The 27,782-nt window shown below is 39.6% G+C and overlaps 1 long non-coding RNA gene across 1 annotated transcript in view; it reads left to right on the top strand.

Moving 5' to 3' along the window:
* Positions 1-7,596: 7,596 nt before the first annotated feature.
* Positions 7,597-27,782, top strand: part of LOC137473356 (uncharacterized) — a 32,471-nt gene continuing 12,285 nt past the window's right edge. Inside the window, exons 1-2 of the long non-coding RNA XR_010998712.1 lie at positions 7,597-8,158; positions 26,862-27,100. This is a non-coding gene — a long non-coding RNA (uncharacterized lncRNA). The remainder of the gene's footprint in view (positions 8,159-26,861; positions 27,101-27,782) is intronic.

Below are 27,782 nucleotides of genomic sequence, written 5' to 3'. Positions count from 1 at the left end.
TAAAGCTGGCAAATGGGTAGCAAGGGACAAGGGAAAGGCTGATTTACTCAACAAGATCATGGAACAGATGCTCCTACAAGCTGTGTTAAGGCACATAGAGGACAGGGAGGTGATATGGGACAGCCACTATGGCTTCACCAAGGGCAACTCCCGCCTGACCTAGTGGCTACATCAAATGATTCTGTTCCTCCACTCTGGTGCAGTCCTGGCTTCAGTTTTGGAGCCCTTAGCACAGGAAATACATGGACATATTGGAGCAGGTCCAGAGGAGGGCCACAAAAATAATAGTAAGGATGGAACACCTCTGCTATGATGGAAGACTGAGGGAATTGGGGTTGTTCAGCCTGGAGAAGAGAAGACTCCAGGGGGACCTTGCTGTGGCCTTTCAGCGCTGAAACTTTAACAGGACTTGTAGTGGTAGGAGTGAAGGAGTGTGGAAGATGAGACAGCTACAGAAACTGATCTGGGTAGAGCTGCTGACCTCTTGGCCCTTGTACAGTGGGAGCCATGGGAGAGATAAACTCAAGGCAAGAACAAAAGTGAAGACATCATGTCTGGTCACTCTGACCGCTCTGACAAGAGAAGATGGAACAAGGACAATGCTGGCACAAAACAATGTAAAAGGGACTTGACAACTGAAAAGTTTGTGTTGCTATGGGAACAGGGGCAAAGGGGTCCGAGTAGAAAATTTTGTACAGAACTTGGAGAACTATAAATACGAGTGACTAGTGTAATAAACTGGCTTTGCTTGCATAGCATAGGCTGTGTCTCTCAATCCCCGCAAAGGAGTAATGATTTTAGACTAAAAAAATGATAGATTCAGACTAGGTATAAGGAAGAAATGTCTTACAATGAGGGTGGTAGAACACTGGAACATCCAAGACCTGAACGGAGAGGTGGTAGATGCCCCATTTGTGGAAACATTCAAGGTCAGGTTGAACAGAACTCTAAGCAACCTGATCTGGTTGAAAATATCCCTGGTCACTGCAGGGGGGTTTGACTAGAAGATCTTTAAAGGTCCCTTTGAACCCAAACTGACCTATGATAATCTACATGTTGACAAAATATCAGGTTTTTACCTGTACCCAAAATATCTTCTACCTTTTTAAGACACTTAGAAAACATCTGGAGAATAATATGGCTAGGATAAAAAGGCATTGGGATATTCTGTTAAAAAAGGTGACAGAGAGAAATAGGGAAATTAAGGCTGTATTCCTAATATTCCTGATACTAGTTTGTGCCCGAGTATAGCAACATACTCCAAAAGGAGCATTACATGTGAATATTACAGATAGATGGTATAAGTGCATATAGTCAGACCAGAAATTAGGGAAAAGAAAGGCAGGATGAAGAGGAAGGCAGCTGAAGGACTGTAATTGCTGAAACTCCAGCAATAAGAACTGGACTGCTTTGAGGGTGTGCCTGTGTGCCTGCAGCTGATGGACAGCAATGCTTCCCATGTCTGTTTTGTCTTTTCTGCAAGATTTGCAACTTAAGTGCTTGGCACCTTGCATATGTGGGCCAAGCTGTTCCAGGGAGAGGTAAGCTAACCTGGAAATGCTTTATGAGCTTTCTGTATATATGCATTATGTATTATTCCTCTATATGTATGAAGAAAGACTGAGGGATGAGTGTCAGCGTGTGCTGGAGACCTCCTGTGCTGGCTCTGCAGAACTGCGTTTCTTCTGGGAAGGCCTAAAATCTTATTTGGGTTTCTCCGTTAGCTACAGTGCTGCATGTCTCTGCCTAAAACATTCTGACATGATTACTTAGTTGTGGAGGAGGTATTTTGCCTGAAGATACTGCTGCACAACCCTTCAATTTGAAGTAACAGTTTTGTAAAGAAAATTAAACAGAGAATCTTCTCTTAAGGTAGGAACAAGATTAAAAAAGATTAGCTGAATTTTAGAAAATGGTATGGTATCCACACATGGTAACTACTTGTGTATTAAAGAGCTATGTTTACTATACAGTAAACTTCAGATATGCTGAAATTGCAGGAGGGTTTTTTGTCTCTCTTCTTTTTTTTGGCCTCTTTGATAATAAGGCAGCCCTGAGTTCCTGGCAGTGGTTAGCATGTCCAAGGAAAATGGAAGAGTTGAGGATGTGATGTTCTAACCTGTCTAATCCTACTTAAACTATTACAAATAACACAGCTTCAATGTCTTTATTATTCCATTTTGAGTAGTGTGCCTTCAAGCCCAAGTTCTGGGAGCACAGGTATCCTGTTTACATTTGGAGATTGTTACTCGAAAGATGAAACCTGTGATGTGAGGTGAATGAATGAAATTGTTCTTTTCAGGACTTCCAGGAACCTCTGTGTATGTGTCCAAATCTTATTGCAACAAAATGTACTTTTATCACAGGAAGACATCATCAATAGCCAATAAGTAATCTCTAGAACTGAGGTCTCTTTTCTGGAATGAAATATTTGTCTCTGTAACCTTATTTCAATTATATTAACTTTCCATTATAAGTTCATGGATGCCACTTCTGATTATTTGAATGTTAGAATTTTTTGGTTACAGTAGGTGTATATGTCAGGTGCTGTTACGACACCAGTATCAAAAGACAACCTAAAAATGAGACAGCAACTGCAGAGTGAGAGAAAATACTTGATTAATATTTTTTTTAATTCTTGTTTCCTGCATGGATTTTCTGATATTTCAAGTCCAATAAGCTTTTCCATGCAATTTCCTATACATCAACAGAATACTGACTGTAATCCCAGGTGTGCTGTCACATTTCAAAGAGATGAGAGTTGTATATGAGTACAATAGAGTGTAGTAAATTTTGTTTATTCAGGAATGGACATTAATATCTTAAACACATCATTAAAATTATCAAAATGTATGGATTTTCTTCAGAAATTACAAAATCCTTGGGGAAGCAGTTACCTTCTGCAAAACATGCTATTAAGAAGCCTGTTTCAAGCTGCTTTATTATAATATCAGGACTGGGAAGCAAAAATCTGGGCACTGGAGCTTTTTGGAAAAAACATGCACTGTGAGCCTTGTTTAGAAAAACAACATCATGCAAGCTAACAGCAGGTGGCTCTTTTCAACTTGGAACTATCAGCAACAAGTGTGTGACTGAGTTTTCTGGGCAGTCAGCAGGCCATCTTGGATGGGGACAGATATGCAGACACTTGGCAAACAGGCCAATTATTCCCACTAGCTTTGCTTCCAAGCTGATGTTCCATTTGACTACTTGGTCATTGCCTTTAGACCAAAAAAACGAAATCTGCAAATATATTTTAGTAGTGGAGGGCACATAGAAACAGTGAGGAGTTGCCAACAGCAAGACAAAAAATCTTTGCTCTGGAAGGTAACAAGAGTTATGGCTAAACATACAACTTCAAAATCTGTCACGAACCTAGAATAGCTCTAGAGATCTCAAAATCAAGGTAAATGCTGCTCAGCAGAATGGTTTTTGGAAAGCCTAAAGAAACAAACTCCGTTAATGAGAGATTTAAACAAAAAATTTCCTTGTCAAATAATGTAAACTGTTTGCATTTTTGCTCATTGCTGAACACAGATCTACCTTTAAGCTACTTGACGTTTGGAATGGTTTTCTGTGTCTCTGCTTGACAACTCCTTGTGCATGATGTTTAGCTATGCCTGTGTACACGTTCTTGCCTGCTAAAAGCATGTAACATTTGCTTTTAGCAATGTAACATTAACTGTCACCTTTACACCCTCCCTCCAGATATATGTGCATATATATGTGATCCACCTTGAAACTTCTCTTCCCCAAGGACAAACATAGAATCATAGAAAAAAAAGCCACTCTCAACCCTTCCTAATAGGAAAAATGTCCCATTCCCTTAATTATCGTAGTGATCCATCACTGGGGTTTCTCTAATATGTCCATGTCTCTCTTGCAGTGGGGATGCCAGAAGTCCAGGCATTACCTCACAAGTGCTGAGAAGTGGGGAAGAACCAACTGCCTCAACCTGCTGTCAACACTCCTTATGCAGTCCAGAAATCCACTATCCTTCTTTACTGCAAGTGCACATTGCTGGTTCATGGTCAGCTTGGTGTCCACGGGGATGCCCAGGTCCTTTTTCTCAAAGCTGCTTCCCACCTGAGTAGCCATCAACATGCATTGGTGCAGAGAGTTGTTCCTCCCCAGACCCAGGACTTCGCACTTACTCTTACTGAACTTCATGAGGTGCCTGACAGCCCATTTCTCCAGATGTCCAAGGCCATCTGGATGGCAGCACAACCCTCCAACATATCATCCACTCCTCCCAGTTCAGTGTCACCAGCAAACCTGCTGAGGGTACGCTTTGCCTCATCATCCACACCATTATTGAAATTGTACAAGAATGTTGACTGAAGGATACACTGCTTATTATTGCTCTTCAGCTAGATTTCAATCAATTTCCATCCCCCGGGCCAGGATGTTCAGCCAGTTTGCAGTCCATCTCATTGCTTGTTCAGCTTCTCTATGAGGTTCTAATGTGAGACAATGTCAAAAACCTTACTGTTGTCCAGGTAAATAATATCTACTTCTCTCCTTCCATCTATCTGACCAGTCATTTTATTGTAGAAGTTTATCTCCTTGGTGTCAAGCATTACATCCCCTGAGTGATGTTGACAACCCATTTAACATTCTTGTCTTTGATATGCCTGGAAATGATTTCTGGGAATTGTTACTCCATCACGTTGCTAGGGACTGAGGCGAGGTTGACTGGACTGTACTTCCTAGAGTACTTGTTCTTGGAGACAGGAGGGATATTTGCTTTTCATCAGTCCTCGAGTACTCCTTCCAAATGCAGTGATCAAAGATTATCAAAAGTGGCCTCGTGATGACATCTACCTGCTCTCTCAGCATTTATAGGTCGGCATGGACTTGTAGGACATCAGGGCCCATAGACTTGTGTAAATCCAGGTTGCACAAGTATTTCTTGACTTCATCACCTCCTACCAAGGATACAGCTTCCTTGCTACAGATTTTCCTTGTGATCTCCAGCAACTGGGGGTCCTGAAGGCCAGACTTGCTAGAATAGGCTGAGGTGAAGGCAGCATTTGGTACATCAGCCTTTTCCAATGTCCTCTGTCACCAGAGACTCTACTTCATTCAGCAGTGGCCCCACATTTGTGTACTAAAGCTCTGAAAAATATTCATGGGCAATATTTTTTGAGAATTCACCTTTTAAATAATTTACTGTATTACTATAAAGGCCTTGGTAGAAGCATTGTGTACTAGCAGAATTTTCTGTTACTGTATTAACATAAGGGCCTTTTAATACATGAAACCATCTCTTCTGTTTCACAATCTGTTACATTATAATCATCCTTTACATGCTGTTATTGCTGTTGGGGATAGATCCAGCTGGTACTTATTATCTCAACAGATTCGTTGTATAATATGAAACGCCATGTACTTGTATCAGTTGACTATAGCTTATTTTAGGTATAGAAAAAATATAGTCTATTTTAGTGGGAAGATTAAAAAAAATGTTTTGAGAAAATGATGTGAGCTTTTTAGGTTTCAATTTTTTTTCTTCCTTATTGGTATTTCTAGGATTTATTCAGGAATTTTATTATCTTCTTTTTTTTCCCTGTGGAATAGCATCAGCCAAATTTCAAGTGCCTTCGGTACATTATACATCTCTGTGTGCACAGCTTGCGATGGATACTTGGAAGCTGAGAATGTTTGCAGCTGCAGAACTGTCACATGTAGGTTTAAAAAATGCTGTAGTTATGTTTCAAAGTAATATTTATTATTAGCAGATTCATTCACAAGCCTGACAAAAAGCTTCTGCCTTCAAACAATGTACTTCTTACAGTCATCATCCTAATGTTGGAGAGTCTAATAATAAGTTTTAAATCCTAAAATATGAGGGTATAAATGAATAGAAATTGGGCTATTTTAAGACAAAATTATTTCTCAGATGACAAGTTTCACACATCCAAAATAGGACATAAACTGGTGCATCCTTTCTGCAGAATTATTAGACACTTTAATGAAAAATATTTCAATTTTAATTTTTTTTTAAAAAATCTCTTTTTTTGCTTTCTTTTTTTTTTTTTTTTTAAGCAAAATTAGCTTTTTCTTCTTTTCCTTTCTGTGTGTCCCTTCCTACCCCTCAGTGAGCAGCTTCCCAGAGTTACTTAAATCAATCTAAGACCCGTCTTGGGCATGCTGTTCTCACTTTGTGTTAGCAGACATTTGATATACCAGATACAAAAACTGATATGACTAGAAGCAACTTCAGGGGAAAAAATTGTAGCTAGATCAGTTTCCCAGAGTGAGGGGTAACACAGCTGAAGAAAAAGCAGTATGTGGCCAGGGGAGGTGTGACGCAGTGCAAAACGATCCCATTTTGGCAACTGCAGCCTTCACTTATCCTATAATTCCTTATCTCTCCAGGTTCAGTTATCTTTGCATGGGGACTGGCTGACTCACTGATCTATGAAAATGCACAGCACTTGACTGGTCCTGCCACCTCGTGCAGCTTTCTGCCCTGTCCCCAGGCCAGGCAGGCAGTGCAGCCAGGTGTGCAGAGGAGTGTAGGGTTCTGCCTGTGCTGCCTGTCTCTGCTTTCTTCCCAGTCTTGTAAAATACTGGGTGAGATGATGCCATGCTCACACTGCAGCCAAGCTGTTTGTTACAATAGGTTTTTTCTGGAAATTATGTGACACTGCAAGTGGATCTTCAAAGAAGAATGAGAGAGGGAGAAACTGGTGCTGGATCAAACACGATGCTTACTTTCTCCATTTAGACATTAGATGCAAATGCAGGTGATATATGCTAATATTAGTCTAGCTACTTTCCTTGTATTTAATCTGTGCTCTTGTATTTTACTTAAGCTGCCTGCATGCACATATGCAGAGAGTACAAACTTATTTGTACTCTCTGTATGTATTTAGCAAGTGAGCCTCAGTGAATTTTTGATTTCATCTATGGTGTTTTTTTCTATGCAAAAACTGATGTTATGTTGTTAACTCAAAGGCAAAAGGCTCATCTTGCTTTCAGCAGAGAGGAACTCCTGATTACACTTACGTAAGAATCTGAAGGGGCTGAGAAAATGGTTCATAAAAGTTACTCTGAACTCTTTAAAATAAGATAAAATTCCAACATAGATTGTGTAATGAAAATAATTATGGGAGTTAATAGACTCCCTTAACCCACTCCCAAAAAACAAACAAACAAACAAAAAAAACCCAACCCAAACTAAACCAAAAAAAACCAAAACAATAAAACCCCCAAACAAACGAATTAACTAACAAATTCACTTCAGTTTACTTTCTCAGAAGCTAAGAGCTAAGCTCTGGTATCCAAGGAGGTAGAGGAATGCAGTCAATTATAACATTTAATATCACATCAAAACCTCAAGGCTTTGTCAATAAAGTGATATGAGGAAATGCAAAGATATATATTCTAAGGAAAGGGGTGTCTGTGAAGAACATGGAGACTATCTTTAGTTAAAACCCTTAAATGCAAAAGAGGATGCTGCCATTCAAACTCATTCACCACTCTATGACAGAATTTGTAAACTTCTTGGTACTTCAAGAAATGAACTTAGGTGAAATTACATTTATTGCCAAACTGGGCACATTAACCTAATATGACAATGTTATTTATCTTACAGATTAGTTTACAGAGAGGGCCCATCTGGGGTCTGCAGCTGTGATACTTGATTTTGACCATAACTTACAAGGTCTGCTCTGGGGCAGAGTTAATGAGTAATGTTGTGCTGGTACCTGGCAACTGGGTTGACAGGGTCCTTGTGGTGCCTGGCTGAAAGGGAATATTTCTTGGGATAATTTTAAAAGCAATATGCTCCTCCTGAGGTCATACATTTTTGTGTGGCTTTGTGTGTGTTGTAGAAGGTATTATTGACACCTGTGTCAGCAGGTTGAATACCATTGAAATAGTTCTTGGTGCCCACAGAGAACTCCAGCAACAACAGCCACCTGTACACCTGCAACTCCCAGGCCGAGGATCTGTGTTTTCCTTTGTTGGATCTAAAAAGATTCAGCTGAAGGATGTTGTTGCAATCACGCAAGAGAGAGGTAGATGATGACTAGACTTAGCATAGTGGCTGTTTGAACTAGGAGAGATGAAGAAACATTTAACTTTTGAGCTGGGTTTGTCTACAGTTTAAATTTATTCTCCTTCTCTAGGGACTTTGAGCTTCCAGAAGGTAAAGTAACAATGCTTTTTTTGGTCTCTATATATGTACACATAGGTGTATGAGTTCTGAATTTGATCTTAATTAACACATCTAATGCTGCAGGTAATTCCATTCAGTCCTAAGATGCTTGGAATTTCTCTATATATGTATATATATTCTAGGCAGAATGAATCTTTTTAGATTTTTTACTGCAACACAGATGAACCCAACACCCAAGGTAAATTTTAAGACCAGTTAATATAGTTTTAACAATTCTTCTTGGAACATTAAGCTTAGTAGTGTTTGTAGAATAAACATAGAGCTAGAATTCAGGTCTGAAATGAATTTTATTTGGAAACAGTTCTGGCTCATTGTTTTCTATTGGTTTGGGTTATCGCAAGGTGCGGGAGAGGAGGAGAGGATGACTTCAAATTTGAAGCACCCGTTGTAGGAATGTGATGATGATTTATAGAGCCGGTTTGTTTTTGTTTCGGTTTCTCCAAGACTTTTGGAATGTTCCTCCCCGCGGCCGCTCCAGCCGCGTTGCGCTGCGTGCCGCGGTGAGCGGGCGCCTCGCAGCGGCGGCTGGCGGGAACTGCAGCGCAGCTCCTCCCCGGGGGCCGGGGACTCGCGGGAAGTTCGCGCGCAGAGGACGCTGCAATCCAAGGAGAGTTTAAGGATATGTATTTATGCAGCGCGCTGTTCTGTAGATGACCGCTTCTGCAATTTAAACGTCACCTCTTCCTGTAAGCCTTCAAAGTCACAATCTGTAGGTAAGTTACATTAAAAGACTTACAGCTGCCAACTGCTCCACATAACATGGAGCATATGGTACACTGGTTAGTACCTTCCCTAATTATTTTTGCACTTAATTAAAGAAAAACAAACAAACCAAAACCTTTGGTTTTGAACTATTTGTCGTTCTTATTATCTAAACCTTTCATTTTGAACTATTTGTCATTTATATTATTTAATTGGGCAATAAAATATTGCAGGCCCACAGGCTTGCATCCTACACAGAGGTGTTTTCTTTCTATGTACTCTGCAGTTTTAGAGCAAAATACTGATATAGCTAAACTCCAAATAGTGAACCGGGGAGATTAGTTGAATAAGTGTTAACAATAATTTTGATCAAGTAATTGTCTGTGTCTGCTCTCCATTCAGACTGTTGATTCAAGTCCCTGTTTTCTTTGATGTAAGGTTAGGGGACTTTTAGATACCTACATTCAGGATCTCTGTCTGGAAGGGCTCTCACTCTTGGAAATGAGTTCAGTTGTGCCTGCATCAGTATTTATTGGAGGTGCCACAGGGAATCCCATCTGGTCTCTGAAAGGCCATGGAGCTATGAAAGGTGTCTGACATTGCAGTGAGCATGTGTATATTATACTCGGACACGAGCTACGTGCAACTAAACTGAGTCCTAAAATTTTTTCTACCCAAAATAGCTACTGCAAATACCAGCTGTTCTGTGACATGAAGCTGTTTCTTTCTTTTTCTAGTCTTTTCTTAAAGCCTTCATACCAACTAAGAAACATTTGCTGACTGATTCTTTATGTCTGATATTCTAAATCAAGCTTTGATTTTAGAATACCAAAATACTGAATGCTACAGTAGCTAAGCTTTGTTGCTATGATATTGCCACACTACAAGTTCCATTGTTTCCACAAGCTTTACTGCTTAAATGTGTCCAAAGTGGCCTAGAAACTTCTGATAACTGTATATGTAGACTATCAATATAGGGATATATTACCCTGAGTTATGCAAACATAATGTTCTGTTGGAAAATGCATTTACAAAGAAAATGGTGTAAGTATCCTTACACTGCCATGAATCAGCATTGAGTGCAAGTGATTTAACTTAAATTTCCCTATTGTTAAAGGGAAACAGCTAAATGTTTGTTACCTGGTATTTATTGTGTGGCAGCACTCAGAAGATCCAACTCAGAATGGACTCCTTTGTAGCTTGAAAGGTTATAAAAATATACATATAAAAAGACAATGCCTGGCTGAAAAGTAATCTAATATTAAGGTCTGGATTTAATCAGAAGTCACTGGTTGGAAGCATGAATCCATCTGAGTAGGAGGGAGTTTGATGTTCAAGGGCTGAGCTGATGTCAGTGTGCCAGTGCATATTGGTGTGTTCTTTTTAGATCAATCTGCTGACTATTCCCACTGACTGTACTTTGCTTTGCATCCTGGAGCAGTCTCAGATTGAAATGGATTACTCTTGGGTGAAACACCGGCTGAAGTGCTCCAGGAACCATTTAAAGCTCTCCAGACACAGATGGGTGTTCTGTTCATGAGGAGAAGTCCAAAATGAATGGTTAGACGAACCCTAACCATGTCTGGTGTGGATGTCAGGTCCACAGGACCAAGTAGTTTTTGTTTAAAAATTTCCTCCTATCTTTTTCACAGTGTCTCCTGGTAGTCTGCTGTGTCATGCAGCCACATGCCGTCATGCTTCTTTGGTAGGTTGTGACTTCAAAAAAGGTTGTCCTGGCTGATAGAGAATTATAGCAGTGCTTGGCAAGATGTGAACTTACCTGAATCTAGTTTTGGCTAAGTAGCCTGAAACTTGAAGTTAGAGTGAAGAAGCAGGGAGGTATCATGAGTGGGAGAGGGGACCCCTTTCAGATACTCTTTTCTAATTCGTCTAAGCCTCCCTGTCCCAAATGAAAGCATTGTCATGGATTCAAAGTAGTGTATACAAGTGGACAGAAGTTCTCTGTCAGGAACCCATGTCAGATAAAAGAAACTTAAAAATAATTAAAATAGGGCCTACAAGAAAAAGAAAGGTGTTTTTATCCTAAGCTAGACCAATTTATTTTCAAGTATATGTCTTCAGTTAATCACCTTCTGCTCTTTCCACAAACAAATTAGACATTGATTTTTTGGGGAAATATCTTGTGCATATATTCCTCATTAAATTACTGATGTTTCAATCGTAAATGTTTTTTTACTGGATTCAAGCAAATTGATTTGCACATGAATGATGATCTGTGACACAATAACAATGTAGTAATAGTATCTTCTATGTTACTAGCAATGATGTCATTAGTGTAACAGAATATTGTAGTTAGGACTGAAGGCATACATCCACTATGAGTTTAGTCATCATATGAAAAATGAACATCTGAGTTATCTTACACTCCTTTTATTAAAGTTTAATCTTGTATCAAAAATTACTAATATTACAAGGGTCTTAGCCATCTTGCATTGTATATTTTCTGCTCATGAGACAATTAGTGAAAGGAAGATGACTATTCTTTTTTGTTTCTTCTTAGATAATAGTCTTTAATGACATAAAATAACAATGTTAAAGGCACTTTTCTCTACAGCATGGTAAAGTTTTCTGCACTGTTTCAGTGTAGCATATCATACTTACTTCCACAGCTGCCTAAAATGGAGGATAACCATGCTGCAACTCAAGAAAAACAAGAATTAAAGCTTGCAAGAGTGGCTGCTGTTGGATTCTGTTATAATAGTGAAAATGAGATCAGGAGTTAGATACCTGTATTTGCTCTTAAATCTAGCTCTCAGACCTTAGAGATGATGGAGTAGCAGTACTTGGTTGGTATGTAGGTAGGCAAGAGAACAATTCTTCACTGTACCCAAATATTGCTGCTACTCTGTGGTTTCTGGACCTACCTGGAACACAGAGAGTCATTCTCAAACTTTTAGTGCTTGCTGAATCAGGAGAGACCAGTCATGTGCATTTGGGTTCTCCCACCAAATATGAAATTATGGTAATGGTAGGGACTGTTCCCTGTCTGTGTCACCAATAAGGCTGGAGTGTGGAGCAGTCTGTACTTTACGGACTTTACAGACAAATCCATAAGGAATTCATTTAAGTAACCAGTAGCATCACCTCAAGCCTCTTTCATCTGTGATTCTTGTTCCACCATTAAGTTCTGCAATTCCTCTCCTCTTCAGTATCCTTAGAGCTGAAGTGAAGGGTGTCTCACCACTACCGGCTCTTGAGAGCTAAATTCACCAGCTAGCAACATTGGTCTCTGCCTCCACTGAGCAGAAAAAGGCTGATTTGGTGGGTCATTTATGGTGTCTCCTGAATTGCACAAGGAAACACCTTTGTTCTGTTGACTCTAGAAAGTCTGTAGATCAGCTAAATTAAATGTTTCATTTAGATAACACAAACTATTTTCTGCGCTGACAATGCTGCATTCAAGTTATTTATTTCAGATACCTACTAATTAATTTTGCATTTTTGTATAGATTTATTTTCTCTTTATTTCCAGTAGCTCCTCCCCTTCACAGAAAGGTTGTTTCTCTAGTCTCACCAGAGAAAGCTGATCTCCACTGACTGAGCACTGACACTGGAACATGAAAGGAATAAACACACAAGCCCCAAAGATGGGAAAATGTGGCAACAAGAACTTCTACTTTGTTCAGATTCACTCAAATCTGGTGGGGAAACAGAAGGATGAGCTGTAAATAGTTGCAGACAATTTTTTTTCCTGTTACAGGACATGAATTTTAAGGGGAACATGAGCCCTAGAGAAAATAGGTTGTTGCAAGGAGTTAGCAATAGGCCACTGGAAAGTTCAGAGCTACATTAGCTACCTACAAATCTGACAAGAAAACTTGGCATTGGAATATCTAATAGAGAGAACAGAATTATATTAGGGTCTAGGTAATTATGACATTGCAAAAATTCTTAAGATTTTCACACAAGCCAAAAACACAGTTTAAATTGAACAATATACCTTATGTTTGCTGCTAAAGGAAAAAAAAGTTACCAGCAATAAGGTATGCAAAGAATTTTTTCTTCTTGCAATGAAGAGAAAAAAGACCACAAATAAGTTACTTGTTGTGATACTGTGTTTATTTTCTTGAGATAAACTCACCAGATACTCTTACAACTAAATAAGTCATCATGCTTAGTAAATTTTTTTTGCCATATATTTTCTATTTTCTAGATGTTGCAATCTTTGACAATAGGACAGTTTGCTGAAAATTAATGCAGGAAATTGGTGGAAAAGTGAAGGCTTAGACATGAAGCTGCTAGAGCCAATCATCTCCAGTATAACAGGGTGTCCTGGTTCCAACTAGGGTAGAGTTAATTTCTTTTCAGTAGCTATTACAGTGCTGTGTTTTGGATTCATAATGAGAATGGTGTTGAAAATACACTGTTCTGCTTTTTTGCTAAGTCAAGTTTATCCTAAGTCAAGGACATTTTTCCCTGTCTCATGCTCTGAATGCAAAAAAACAAACTGGGAGGGAGCATATCTGGAACTCGAACTGACCAAAGGAATATTCCACATCATATAATGTAATGTCTGGTATATAAACAGGAGTGAGTTACCTGAAAGGGGGTCCAGGGTTTGGGTTCAGGAAGGGAGGTCTGGCATCAGTCAACAGCTGCTGAACAATTGCATTGGTGGTGGTTCATTGCATCACTTGGTGTTTTTTTCCCCTTCTTATTATAATTGTTATTATTACTTAGCATTATTATTGTATTTTTCTTTATTTTCAATGATTAATCTGTTCATCTCAACATACAAGTTTTACTTCTATTCTCCTCCTGATTCCACTGGGATGAGGGGGGAAGAGAGGAGGGGTTGAGTGAGTGGCTGTGTGGTGTTTTATCTCCAGCTGGGCTTAAAACCATGACAAAGGCTATTGGGAAATGATATCAGAATAATTAAGGCCATGCTAGCTAGAAGAAACAAGAAAATCACTCTGATCCACATTTAATATTGGTAAATTGCAGAGTAATGTTAATGAAGCATAAGTTATGTGCTAATAATTTGGTTGCTGCTTAGAAAATGTCTGTTGGGACGTGGAGGCATATGAAGACCCAGATAAGGAAATCATCCCCAAACACTCCTAGCTAACAAAGCTTGTCTTGATTTAGTGTGCAGGGAGTTCTCCCTATTTCATGAAAATAATGATGGGAATGATTCTACACTGTGCAATGAAGCACTGTGCAATTACCAGGACAGTTGCAGAGAAGCAACTTCCTATAATTATGAAAGTTTTCATCCCCTAGAAATATGCAGTGCATTTACTGACCCTCACAGAAAGAGGTTAGAGAATAAAAGGTTATGAGTGTTCTGTTTATCTGAGAAAGGAACAGTTACTGCAGAGGCTGTCTGCACCCTGTCTTCTCTACAGCCAGACTGGATGTGGAATGACTAATACCTGCTGTAAGTAAGCTGCTGTCTACCTGACACTGCAAAGATATTTGCCTGATTTTTGGAAGCATTGTTCCCACATTACTTAGTCTGGAAGAGTGCTGTGAGGATATTATTGCATTGTTTTTGGTGCTGGGGCTGGTTCAGGGGTGCATGCACTGCTAGCTTCTGTGCAGCTTAAACACGTCCCATGTATAACTGCTGGGAAAGAAAGGCCACAAGAAATAACCTTCTAAGTCCTATGACTTTGACATCCAAAATAGCTACACGCTTTGTAGAAATAAGCAATGCTTATTGAACTTGAGATAGCAGGGAGCAAAGTGGGTCGGACTCGGGCATTTTGCCTGAAAGGGCGCCACCTTGGTCTGGGCAGTATTGACAGAGACGATTAGAGCCAGTTCCATTACTGAACCACAGAATGCTGCAGCCAAGGTCTCGGGGAGCTGTCCCTGCTGTGACAGCCAAGCCTGCTGTACATTTGTTGTTTGAAGTGATATGTAAAAAGCACTCATCTCTCTTGGATAATTCAAGAACTCACTTGTAAGGATTGTGGAATGTAGGATCTCATTCTGCAACGTCAAACAATGCTATAGCTATGATGTAGTTTCAGACCAGTGATGTCTGTCAGCACTGATACCTTGTAGCTTTCCAGATGTATTTAGCCTCACAATTTATTGTTCTTCTAGCTGTCTTGGGATAGTTACATGTATCCATGCATTTGTATATTCTTCATGTATATTCTCCATGTATATGGACATGCAATTATCTCAACTTTATTCACATATTTCACTCTAACTTTCTGGGGCATATTTTTAAAGGAATGTATGCTCCTTTTAAAGGAATGTTCTCACTGAAATGTGAGAGAGCATGATAAAGATAAACCCCCAAATGTTGCCTTCAATAGATCTGTGTCTGGTATGAAATAACTTTCTCTACAGTTGGAAGAGATGACTTTCTGTATGTACAGTTTTGGAGCAGAGCCACAGCTGTAATTTGAAGGTATTTTATTTTTAGCTGAGTGTCACACTTTCTAGAAATTTATTGGAGAAAGGTCAATAGAGCCACTGTTCAATTTCAAAGAGAGGTTCTTTTAAAAATGCATTTTGGAGGAGACACTGAAATAAATATTTGCAATGCAGCTTGGTAATTCTAAGCACCACTGTGTCGCTCAACAAAATAGTCAGCTGTGTAAGGGTTCTGTAACAGAGAACTTGCTTGTATGCTTATGAAGGTGGTTTATAGAGCAAACAATAGCTAATGTCAGTGTGCAATACTGCACACTAAATCAATGCCTTTGACTTCAGGTTTGCTCAGGTTCACAAAAGAATTCGTTGACTTCAGTCTCAGTAGTCAGCTATGAGACGTTATCCTCCTGGTGAATGCTTTCTCATTTCTTTATTCTAGGACCTGTAGGTGACTTGCTGATAGAGGGATAGAGGATGTAATCGATTAAAATAACTGCTTTTTTTTGCTTTTTTTTTCTTTTTTTTTTTTGGTCCTGTCATGCATTGTAGGGGTAAATGACTGAGCGGTTGTCCTCACTGAAAAACTTTAAACAATGGCACTCTGGTTTATGAGGAAATACAGTTGGTTCCACATAGTACATCCTGTTCCTTAATCTAATATTTTGTTATAATGGAAAAGCACACTATTACTGATGAAAATAGGTTTTTGGTACTGAAAACTTGTAGCACTTTTAAATAATATAAAGTTAAACTCATGTTACCTTGGGTAGTACTAAATTCGGTACTGATGTCCCTAAAAGTCCTCACTTCTTAATAAGTGGTCATGTGAAATGGGGAAAAAAACCCTAAACCTTGCAAGATATAAGGTATGTAATTTGGAAAGCAAAGCTCCATACTTTTTGCCTAGGAAATGCATGAAGAAAATATTCCTAATCCCACCTTAAATACATTTAAAAATATCCTTGAATGTGTCTCTGTCTTGCTTGTGTGCTCATATGCAAAAATGGCCACAAAGGATGGTTAAAGGGTTTAATAATTATTTCATCTTGACATAATATTTGAAATTATTCTCTTCCTACCTGCTAAGTTTCTCCTAGGAATGAGTACCTACTCATTCCTTCAGGCCTCTTTCTCAACGAGTGTGTGGTTTTCCACCACCCCAGCTATGTCTGTCTATTGGAGACACTCAGGATGCAAAGACCAAAACTCCTTCCCTTCCAGCCTGCAGATGGGAGAGAGACGGGTGCGGCTCCACAGGCGCATCCTGACACCGGCCTGCTCTAGGGAGTGACTGGCTGCTGCTGGGAGAGGCGGCGACGCCCAGGAGGATGCAGGCTCTGACACTCCCAGCCGCACAATGAAGAAACCAAGAAAGTAATTAAAGGAACTCTGAATTACGGAGATTTTTCCAGTAGAGTGGCTGCCCGCAAATTACTTTACAGCGGGGCCTGTTCACTGGCTTGTGGTGAAAAAGGGTGGCTGATGCCACTGTAATAAACGCCAATCACTTGTTTTAAAAATTTATAAAAGTTTAATAAAAATAAAATGGAAAAAAATTAATACAAGTATAGAAATAAAGATTAAACAATTAGAGCTAGGACAATTAAAGAGACAATAACAGCAAAAAAAATTACAGCCCGGGCTGGGTACCTCTTTCTGGACCAAAAGTGAGCCAGGAGAAGGACCCCGATAAAAGAGAATTCCCTCTTTAAGAGGGGTAACCTGTTGCATACACAAAGCACTTCATGAATATGCATATTTTTTATTTAAAACAAGAAATTCGTCCGGTACTTGATGAATTCCTGTTAATCCCAGGCGCCTTGAAGTCTAAGTCGAGTTTGGAGAAGTTTGGTTTTTTTTGTTGATAAAGAAAGCCATAAATTCCTCTCCTCTGGAAGATTTAGGGGTTTCTGTAATTGTTATCTCTGTGTGAAGAATTTCTTGATTATCTTCTCCTTCTCTTGAGCAAAAAGAATACCACACACACATATTTTCTATTTTAACTACTAAAGCTTCATTTCAATTACAAAACTACATTTACTATATTATTAAAATGTTACTACAGCATAACTTTCCAACCTAGCATAATACATATAGTAAATATCTGCGTAGAGACATATAATATGCATTTTTCACACCACCATCTCACCCACGTGAGAGGGTCCAGGGCACTGACTTGTAGGAACAAATTCACCCGGGGACACATCAGTCCCCGAGGGGGGCGGAGGGGCAGCGAGGAGCTGGGTGCTGCCAGGTGCTGCGCAAACACCCGAGGGACAAGGGCGCTGCCGCGGCCCGCCAGGAGCTGCCCTCTGCGGGGCTTGGCCGGCGGGGGAGGCGCAGGGCCCGCTGCCACCCCGCCCTTCCTCCTGCGCCTGCCGCCCGCAGCCGGGCCGCTGGCCGTGCTCGCAGGGCTGATTTCACCCGGTGTCGGCGGCGCTGCTGGGCTGCAGGCTGCGCGGGGCCGCTGCTAGGTGGCGATGTGCCCCCAGGAACGGCGCCTCAGCGCAGCCTCCCCCGCCACGCTCCGAGGCCTCCGGCGTGACCGCCCCGCTGGTCGTGCGGTGCTGCTGGGCGGCTCCTGCGTCAAAGCATGCACGGATAGATAAAAATATATACTGTTATCGATTTATGATTTTTTAAACTGCTCACATTAAATGACAAGAGGTTTAGAATGGATTATTAGGAGAATGTTCTCTGCTGTGAGGATGGTGAGGCGCTGAAACCGGTTGCCCAGATAAGCTGTACATGGTCCCATTCCTGGAGGTGCTCAAGGCCAGTTTGGAAGGGACTCTGAGCAGCCTGGTCTAATAAAGGATGTCCCTGCCCGTGGCAGGGGGATTGGAAGTTGATGATCTATCTCTAAGGTCCCTTCCAACCCAAACCTACAGTAACAATGCGGTCGAACCCTGGATGCAGGGAAGAAGTGATGATGTCTGGCTCCAGATCAGAAGGTTGAAGGATAGCTTTATTAAAACTATACTATATTACATTAATATACTATTTAAAGAGATACTATACTATTTTACATACATCTTACTTATCTAACAAACTTGTGACTCTCTGCTGAGAGTCTGAGACACAGCTGGATCCAATTGAACTAAAACAACCTTCACTAGAATCTAATTAAGCAATTACTTTAGGTAAACAATCTCTATACTACATTCTACATGGGGAAAATAAATGAGCAGAGGTAAAGATTGTTTTCTCTTCTTCTCTCTGTGCTTCTCTAAGAAATCCTGAGAGACAGAATTATGTCTCTCTGTCCAGAGAATGTGAATGTCACACAAGCCTCCCTATGATTCTGTGAAACCCTGTTTTGTAATATACCTAATTGATGTGGTGAGGGGAACAGAACCCAAATCCCTGCTCTGCCTTATATTAACACACAGGCCGTATTATGGGTGTGGGTGCCTCTGAAGCCTGGGTGCTGCCAAGCCACCCGAAGCAGCCCCAGCCCCTCTGTGCCACACATCAGGGTGGCTGGGAGCCAGCAGGAAGGGGCTTGTTGACTAACTTTATATAACACTTAAAGAAACTACTGGCAGGGATAGGCTACTGCTTTAGAGGCTGGTGAGTATTCCTGGGTTTTTTGTGGAGTCCTTTTCTCTCTTTTTCTTTTCGAAAATACTGCAAGATGTAAACCAAAGATGTCTCCATATCTGCCTGCTACCTTTGCATGCTAACAGTGTTACCTTCCAAATGCCTTTCAGTCTGGCTCTCCTCCTCTTTATAAAAAAACCTTATGTTAACTTGACTGAACTCGAATTACCCTGTGCTAATTGATGTGCTGGAGGTAGCTTTTCTTCAAGAAAGAGACAGAGTTCTGGGTTGAGAAAGCTTTGCTCTGTATAAACAAGTGGCATTTGTTATAGATGGTAACGTGTGTTCCAAGTTTTTGTTCTGAGCGAGATATGCCAAGGATACATCCAGTATTTTTTTTTATGCTGGTAATTGGGGGTGGAAAGGGAAAATCTTTTCATCTGTTTCTGATTGTTATTTACTCAGAAATGACAATTATTTTAAAGTGAATTAATTAGGAGCCAGTCACAGAACTCTAGTTCAGTGCAGCCGGCTGGGAATGACTGATTGAAAAGCAGTAATTATTACAGGTTTGAGAAGAGAGCTGAAATGATCCATATAGTTAGTCTGATTAAATTGATCCAAAAGTCATCAGAAGTAGTGCTAATTCCCTGCTTCTACTGGGTTCAGCAGTGCATTATTACCTGTGGTATCAGGGGACAGATTCTAGTGAATCAGCTTGAGGTGACAGACATACCATAGCCATCCTGCTGTAACTCGATAGACTTTTGAAGCACAGAGGCCCTGATGGTGAAAAGCTGAGAGGTTAAAACACAGACACTGAATGAAATGGACTCCTTCTGCCAATCTGTGGCTAAGTGGTTATTGGCTCACACACCATAAAGGGAGAAAACAAACTAAAAAAACTGAGAAGAAGAATGAAAACAGGAGGAGACCCATTCAGAGTTGAAGCTCTCTGGAAAATAATCAGGACACAGGTTAAGTAGTGTTTTGTTTTCTATCATGTCTGCAAGCATTATATTACAACTAACACCAAGCTTGTTCAGTATTAGTCTTATATGTGACTAGTTTTGGAGCACTTCATGTACTCTGACAGTGCTACCTGTGCAAGGTAGCACTGTTAGTGGAACCTGCTTCTCTATGATAAAAAGAAACATGTGACAGAAATATTTAAAAGAAGTGAGGAAAAAAGAAAAAAATGTGTTTATGTGAAAATGGACTCATGACTGCTAAATCTGGTAATGGTGAGTTAAAAATATTTCTTTTTTCCCAAAAAATTGGGCCACTTAAGGAAAGAGCTGTAGTAGTATTAGAGAATGCACCAGTCAGGAATCTATGAGGTTGTAGTGAAGTAGTGGTGTAGCATGTGAAGTCTATGAGTTTATATATAATAATTTGGTGGAAAAGGACATCAAAATACTTGATTGCCTACTAAAGGAGTATGTAGGTTCAGCCTGTGATCCCTTCTTAACTCTGCTAAGTTGCAGGATGGGGACAGTGAAGTGTGATTTATCATCTGTGACATTTGTTCAAATAGAAATTGAAAACAAAAAATGGCTCTATAATTAAAAAACCAAACAACAGATGTATGGATGAGCAGAGAATTGCAGATTGAGGCAACAAAGGCAAATCAAACTAAACCTTGGTATTTTTTGGGATCCTGGTCACTAGCGTTAATCCATAAAAATGAGGCTAGAAGTACCTGCAATAGAAAAGGGCTATGAACAGCAGGAGTATCTCAAGATATGGCCATTGCATTGAGTGAGGTTGTCATTCCAGACAGTCCCATGTTCAAAAGTAGCAATTTCTGCTGGTTCCAGAAGGAAAACAAGACAGAGAATATGAATTAGCTGGCCTGACCAAGGAATAAGGCGACAGACAGAGCAGTGTTAATTTGTGGAATTAATTACCTTGGTATCACCAGATAACTGTGATGCCCTTATCAGGACAGGGAGATCACAAGAATGAAATTATTCACAAAGACATCTAACACTCCTTTTAAGCTAACATATACATGTGTATATTTCTGGCATTCAGATAAATACTTGGCATATGCTGGTAGTTATTTCTTGTTACATTTGCATGGGGAGGTAAGACAAAGCCAACTGTCCCCCTAGGAGTTTCTGGAACAACCTGCTGATTGTTGTGTGCCTACTTGTGTTAGAAATCTGACACCAAATGGAGCAGATCTCTCCTTGAGTTAGATTTCAAATTCTACAGTGTGCACGAGACAGACACATATGTGACTGATATAGGTATCATACCAGTCTATCCTTTATCAGGAGGACTAAATTCCAAAATAGTAATGCCTTTTTATAAAAGTTTAATGTGAATTAGATGAGACTGTCCAGCAAATGGCAATATACTTATATTTCAAACAATTATATTGGATAGCCTCTCTTCAAATATACTATCTCATTCTTCTCCTCTGTACTCATTTCTTTAAAGCTTAGAAAATCAGCAATTGCTCTATGCTGTTAATCCCAGCCATTTGTTTCTCTATATAATTTACACTATAAATATTAAAAAAGTGTAATTACCTGAAAAGTCAAAGTGAACAGATCTTCATTGACAGGCTGTAATGACTTAAATTACCTTCCTGTCCATAGCACTATCCTTGAAATGAAAGCAGTTAAAAAAGCATAATTTTGCCTAATTACTGTACAAATATTTTAGAAAATAGGGTTTTTACCCCAAAAAATGCCTGTTAAATATATACTGAGCTGGCAAAGACGCCAAATCAAATGGAAGAGATAAGAAAGGCTGTTAAGAGGAAGGATTAAGTTATTCATCTCTGAATGGCGTTTCCATTACTGTGGAACTACTTGGAATAAAATGGGCAAATAGCTTTGTCTGAAGAAAAAATAGCTGCAGTGTGGTGGTAGCATTTGCTGAGGTTATTATGAGATGACTTTGATTCAAAATAAGGGTGAAGAAGAGTTGGAAAGGAATTTTAATCAGTGCTAGCAGCAAAAAAGACAGGATAGAATGTAAGTGATTCATCTAGAGGAGCATACCCTGGGCAACAGGTACTTACATAGTCAGGAAGACTGAGTTATTTTCCTTGAGTGTTGCTTTTCTCTTCCTCTTTCCAGCCAGGCTGTGCATAGACCAGTTAATGTTTGCCTGGTGCCATTTCCAAACCTCCTTCTGTGCTGATCCGTGAGGCTGGCAGTGCAATGTGCTTCCTGAACTGAGTATGGGCAAAAGAGGAAAAGAGGAAAGAGTTCAGAGAAGAGCAAAGGAGGGCGGTCCGAGGCCAGTCTGCTTTGGATCAGATTGCATTATCACTGGTGACTCAAGCACGGAGCCTTGATTTGCATGGCATAGTTTGGAGATTATGATGAGGGTTATGGATAGTGGGAGAACTGAACACCAGTGAAGGGAATGTGACTGGAGTTATATCAGGGATAATACAGTGGTTGGTGCTACCTTAATTTCTTTTCTTTGAGGCACTGTAAAAGAAACTGCTTTGGGTTCAATTACCACAGCGACTTCTACATAGAAATGGAGCACGCTGTGGTTCTGGAAAAACCTGGAAGCTTCTCAGCCCAAAAGAGGTGTACCCTTCTATATTCTGCTGTTGCAAGGAAGACCAATGTCCTGTGGAGAGCAAGGGAGGGATTACTTTGAAATGCCAGATTGCTTCTCAGAAACCCCACTGTTGTTCTCATTGCTTTTATCACTGTTCAGGAAAATGGGCTTGTTTTTTGTTTACTTGTTTTTTCCTTTTTCTTTTTTCCTTTTCCTTTTCCTTCCCAATTCTACAATTTAGTGACAGCTTGTGGTAAGCACTTATTGCTCCCTTACGACTTGGGCCCAGAATGCTCTGGTGGCTTACCATTATGCCTGCTATTATAAGTTGTGGAACTTTTAGCATTTTTTACTCTTTTTTAAAGAAAAGAACTGCTACCTTTCCATGATAATTTGCTTTATCATCTGTACAGCCTCTTTTACTAAGTTCAAAATAGTTTCCTAACATCTTGTGATTTTGTACATCTTTAGGAAACAGGAAATTTAAAGCAGCATGCAATAAAGTGGGAAAATTAATGCAGTAATGTATATCCTCATTGGTAGAGTCTATGTGCTACCACGAACCACTGCTGTTGAACAGTATATTTCATCTATAAATATAAACACACAGTTGTTCAAGTTGTCCAAAACTAGCCAAGCAGGAATACAAATGGACTTTCATTCCACAGTGGCTCTGCTATACCGATAGTCCCTTGAAATTTGTTTCCAATATAATTCAATATAATTTCTTGCATATTCTGATTCAAAGTACTCTTTTTGTGCAGCAAATATTCTGCCAACTGTAATACTATCTTTATTAATGCTTATCTAAATTGTAATCCAAACATTGTAGCAGGACACACTCTTGCACTGCAGACATATGTGTGTGGGTTTCAGTATTGTCTTTAGAATTCACTTCAAGTATTATTAAGGTACTTCAACCAGGGAACCATATATTGGATCACATTTTGACCCGATAGAGAATAAATGTAAAATATATACGATGGACAGAAGCACCATATAAATAGTCATACTGTTGGGAAGCAACAGAGCACCTCTTTATTTACTTATTACGGAGCCAACTTTATGAGAGATCTTCAAAACAGGCATCTCTGTGTAGTGTGAGGAGGGTGAAAGATGTAATTGTAGTTTATATAGCCTTGTTCACCTTCTGATGGGACAGATAACAGTTGTGTGTTTTATATTTGTGGACTTGGTTTATGAGACCTAGTAGGTATAAGTATTTTATGAAAATATTAAATTCTAAAATTTATTTTAATTTTAAATGTATTTATATTAATTTTTATTATTTACTAAATTTTAATGATTGTAAGTTACATTATTTCAAAGATGCCAAGTTCACCATCTGCAGAAGCAGCAATCTTCTCTCATCAATGTGCTAAAAGGCAAGTTGTCAAGAATTTAAGCATCTGTCTGCACTGCAGGCAAAACTGTGACTGGAAGCAGAGAATGTCAAGCTCACACTCAGTTTCTCCAGGGCCATATTGTCTTCTTTCTTTTAATAGACCTTCTGTTCCACATCTTTGTTGCTCTCCAGTGGTCCTTCCACAGTGTGCACATGCATGATCAAGTAATATGATAGTGTATAGTTTCCTAGCATCACAGCACTGTGATTTTCATTTCTGTTACTGGTAAAAAAATTAATCACTCCAAATTTCCACTTAAAAGTATTTATGTTGTGTTCCATCTTGTTGCTCTGCAAATCCACCTTAACTAGCTGTTACTCAAGATGGGTTCACATTAAAACTTGAAAATCTCTCCTTTTCCTTCCTATTCTTGTCTGCTTTGGAGGTTCTTTATACATTGAACTGATACATCTATAAAAAGTTTGCTCTCATTTTCAAGCAAATCCAGGACTCCAGTATTTTCAAGTTTTCAGTATACATTACATATGCATATATGCTGTAATGGCTTTTCAGCTCCTATGTTGTGTAATCAGATTGCTCTGACTTTTTTCCTGATCTGTAATCAGTTTGCTCTGACTTTTTTCCTGTTTTGTGACACCATAACAGAATATTAGATTATAGTGATGTAATGTTATACATAATAACATTAAAACAGGTAAAACCTAGAGCTCTGCATAGCCAATTTGCTTATGTCTTTAAACCCAAATTTGATTTCTTTTCAGAATGCTGCTTCAATGATTAAAACATTTTGAGCCCTTCCATAAAAAAATTCAAATAACTTTTTTAAAAGCAGACTTTTCAAAAGAGTCACACCTTTATGAATCAGACATTGTGCACTCTAGAGCAGTATATGAATAAATTAGATTCTTGCTAGAAATTATTTAGTAAGTTGGACTGGCAAGCACTGAATCAGCATTTAAAAATCTGAAGTCAGTATCATGTTCCCTATGTCAGGCCTTGAGTTTGCTCTCTTCTTCTATCTATTCCAGGTTAAAATCTCCAGAACCTCTAAAGCTCAAACATTTCAGGACTGGAACTAGAGCAGAGCCTGAATGAATCCTGCATTTGATTTTTTGCCTTTCTCACAGGTTTTCCTCTGGTAATAAATCAGTCTTTGAGCTGTAGAAAAAGCAAAGGCATAAAAACACACGTACATGTGAAAAAGAAGACAATGACAATTTTACAGTTATGGGTTTGTTTGAAAGCTGTCATTTCCAGGTTTAGATACACAAAAGATTCCCTACTACCTACCGTGTATTCAAAATAACTATTCTTAATCTTTGAAAGTTTTTTCCAGTTAGATTTATGTTATATGGAGTCCTCTTGCAGACCCTACAAATATTATCATTGTATTTTATTTCCAGTGTAGGTTTAGCCCATTTACAGCCATTCTGGGACAGCTGTTTTAGGTTCCCAGAGGTTTGTTCTTGGATTTCTTTCTATTTTTGCTTTGCTGTCACTAACCATTTATACTACTTACCTTTTACTTTTTTCCAAAGGGGAGAATCTGTTGATTGCCTTCATATGGTCAGAAAAACCTGACAGATCACTGTAAAGAGTATGCAATGTAACACTCCATTAAGTATATATATATATATATATTTATGTGCATATAATATGCATATTTAAATGCATGGCTAGCTTTTAAAACTAGGCAATCTTAGCCCAAGTGATATGTATTTATGATAAGCAAACCTGACAAAAAAACTAGAGAGAAGGTACGGGGGAAAAGACATACCCGAAGCAAAAACTGAACTTATTTAACATTATTGGCTAAGAGAAGAAATATTATATTCACCTCTGTATAACATGAGCCTTCTGAAAAGAAACAAGGATTTCAAAAACTGCAGGGGATGGTAGAAATTCCAAGTGGCAGGCAAGAGTAAAGCAGAGCACAGATGACATTAGGTGAAAGCAGGCCTCTCTACATTTGATGTCATTCAGAAGGACTTCAACAGGCTGGGCAGAGAAGAACCAACTGAAATTCAACAAAGGGAAATGCAGGCTCCTGCCCCTGGGGAAGAATAACCCCCGGTACCAGCACAGGCTGGGGGTGACCTGCTGAAAGCAGCTCTGCAGAGAAAGGCCTGGGGGTCCTGGTGGACACCAAGCTATCCATGAGCCAGCAGTGTCCTTGTGGTCAAGAGGCCAACGGTGTCCTGGGGTGCATTAGGAAGAACATTCCAGCTGGTCAAGGGAGGTGATCCTGCCCCTCTCCTCTGGTGAGGCCACATCTGGAATGCTGTGTCCAATTCTGGGCTCCTCAAGACAAGAGAGACATGGAGCAGGTCCAGCAAAGGATGACAAAAGTGATGAAGGGACTGGAGCATCTCTCTTCTGAGGAAAGGCTGAGGCAGCTGGGCCTGTTCAGCCATGAAATGAGAGGGGACCTCCTCAGAGGTCAGAGGATGGACCAGGCTCTTCTCAGTGGTGCTGAGCAATAGGACAAGAGGCAACAGGCAGAAAGTGATGCCCAGGAAATTCCAGCTGAATACGAAGAACTTTTTTACTGTGCAGGTGACTGAGCACTGGAACAGGTTGCCCAGAGAGTGTGTGAAGTCTTCCTTACTGGAGATAGTCAAGGACCATCTGGACACAATCCTGTGCCAAGTGCTCTGGGATGGCCCTGCTTGAGCAGGGAGATTAGACCAGATGATACACCGTGGTCCCTTCCAACCTTAGCCATTCTGGGATTCAGGCTTTTACATGTTCCTTGTGGAGAAATGACATCAGTCTTGGAAAGAGATCCTGTAATGGTTAAATGATTCAAACAATAAAGCTAGCAGTTTGGGATCAAGACAGCTGGGTTTTTGGGTTCGGTGAGTGAAATGAGGAGAAAAAAAAGTAGGAAAGGTACTGCCTCGCAACAACTTAAAAGCAAAATCTTTTCCCCTTCATTAAAAAAGGCAAAAACCCCCAGAATAAGTCACTTTCTCTTAGAAAATTATTCTGATTGTTCTGATTAAATTAAAAGGAAAACAACTTTGAAAGGGAAAACATACCCGTTTTTTTTCCCCAAGGTAACCCATATTTTTAAAAGATATTAAGTATTTCTTGACTATAAAGATATAGCAAGCTTGACTTGAATTCATAAGGGCAAAAAGTTGAAACTTCTCTCAGTTTTGTTTTAGAAATGCAGAATTGTCAAGTTTCAATGGCTGCTTTTCAAGGCATTGAGAATATACCAGATGTCAGTTGAAGAAGCTGGAAGAAATTAAAGCATCTGGAAAAGACTATTTAAAAACTACCTATCTGGCCTGCATACTTCTGTCATGGAAAATCCCCTGTTGCTTCAGTTGCTCCACTTGGATGGTTGTGTGTGCTCGTGTTGAAATATCCACTAAAATCAAGGGATAGTCTGCAGAGGCCCGTAAGTTTACAAGTATAGAATTTACTGCTCCATTATTGACTAAACCACCCCTGTAAAGTACGTGTGGCTGAAAAATAGATTGGTCTCTGAAAGCACCAATAGGTCTCAGCTAATGCTTTCACCTTATTAAGTAAGCAATGTAATCCAGAATGAGAGACAGCAAAAAAACCAGTCATGATGGAAAATTAAAATGTTGCTTCCTCTTAGTGTGAGTTAGCCCTTTTTAGAACTTCAGGCTTACTCTTAATTTGTGTTACAGCTTTTTTCTGCATTAAACAAAGGAGGTGCCAAATCATTAATTGATATGGGAATAAAATGATTGATGACCCTCAGTATTTACAAGATGACTGAAACGATGTATTTTAATGCTGTAAAAGTAACACCAAAGTGTTTATTCTTCTGATGGGTGGGATGATGTTTTCACTCAGCAGCAAAAAGAGTGTAACCTAATGCTTAACAATGATGGGATGGGAAGGCTGTGCATCTAAGTGGAGGTCTGTACAGAATGGCTATCTGCAGCATTAACTGTTAATTAGTTCCAATACTGGTTCAGCAATCACAGCCATGTTTCGTGTGACCTCACTGGTGTGGCATCTGGGCAATTATCTTTGGGATAATGTGCCTCTTCATCCATAGCAGAACAACAACATCTCCACTTGGCTTGCAAAAGCTCAGAGCCAGT

Source organism: Anomalospiza imberbis, chromosome 4 (assembly GCF_031753505.1).
Source record: "Anomalospiza imberbis isolate Cuckoo-Finch-1a 21T00152 chromosome 4, ASM3175350v1, whole genome shotgun sequence".
NCBI lineage: Eukaryota > Metazoa > Chordata > Aves > Passeriformes > Viduidae > Anomalospiza > Anomalospiza imberbis.
The sequence above is the reverse complement of the archived record's forward strand: the minus strand, read 5'-3'. Positions and strand labels throughout refer to the sequence as shown.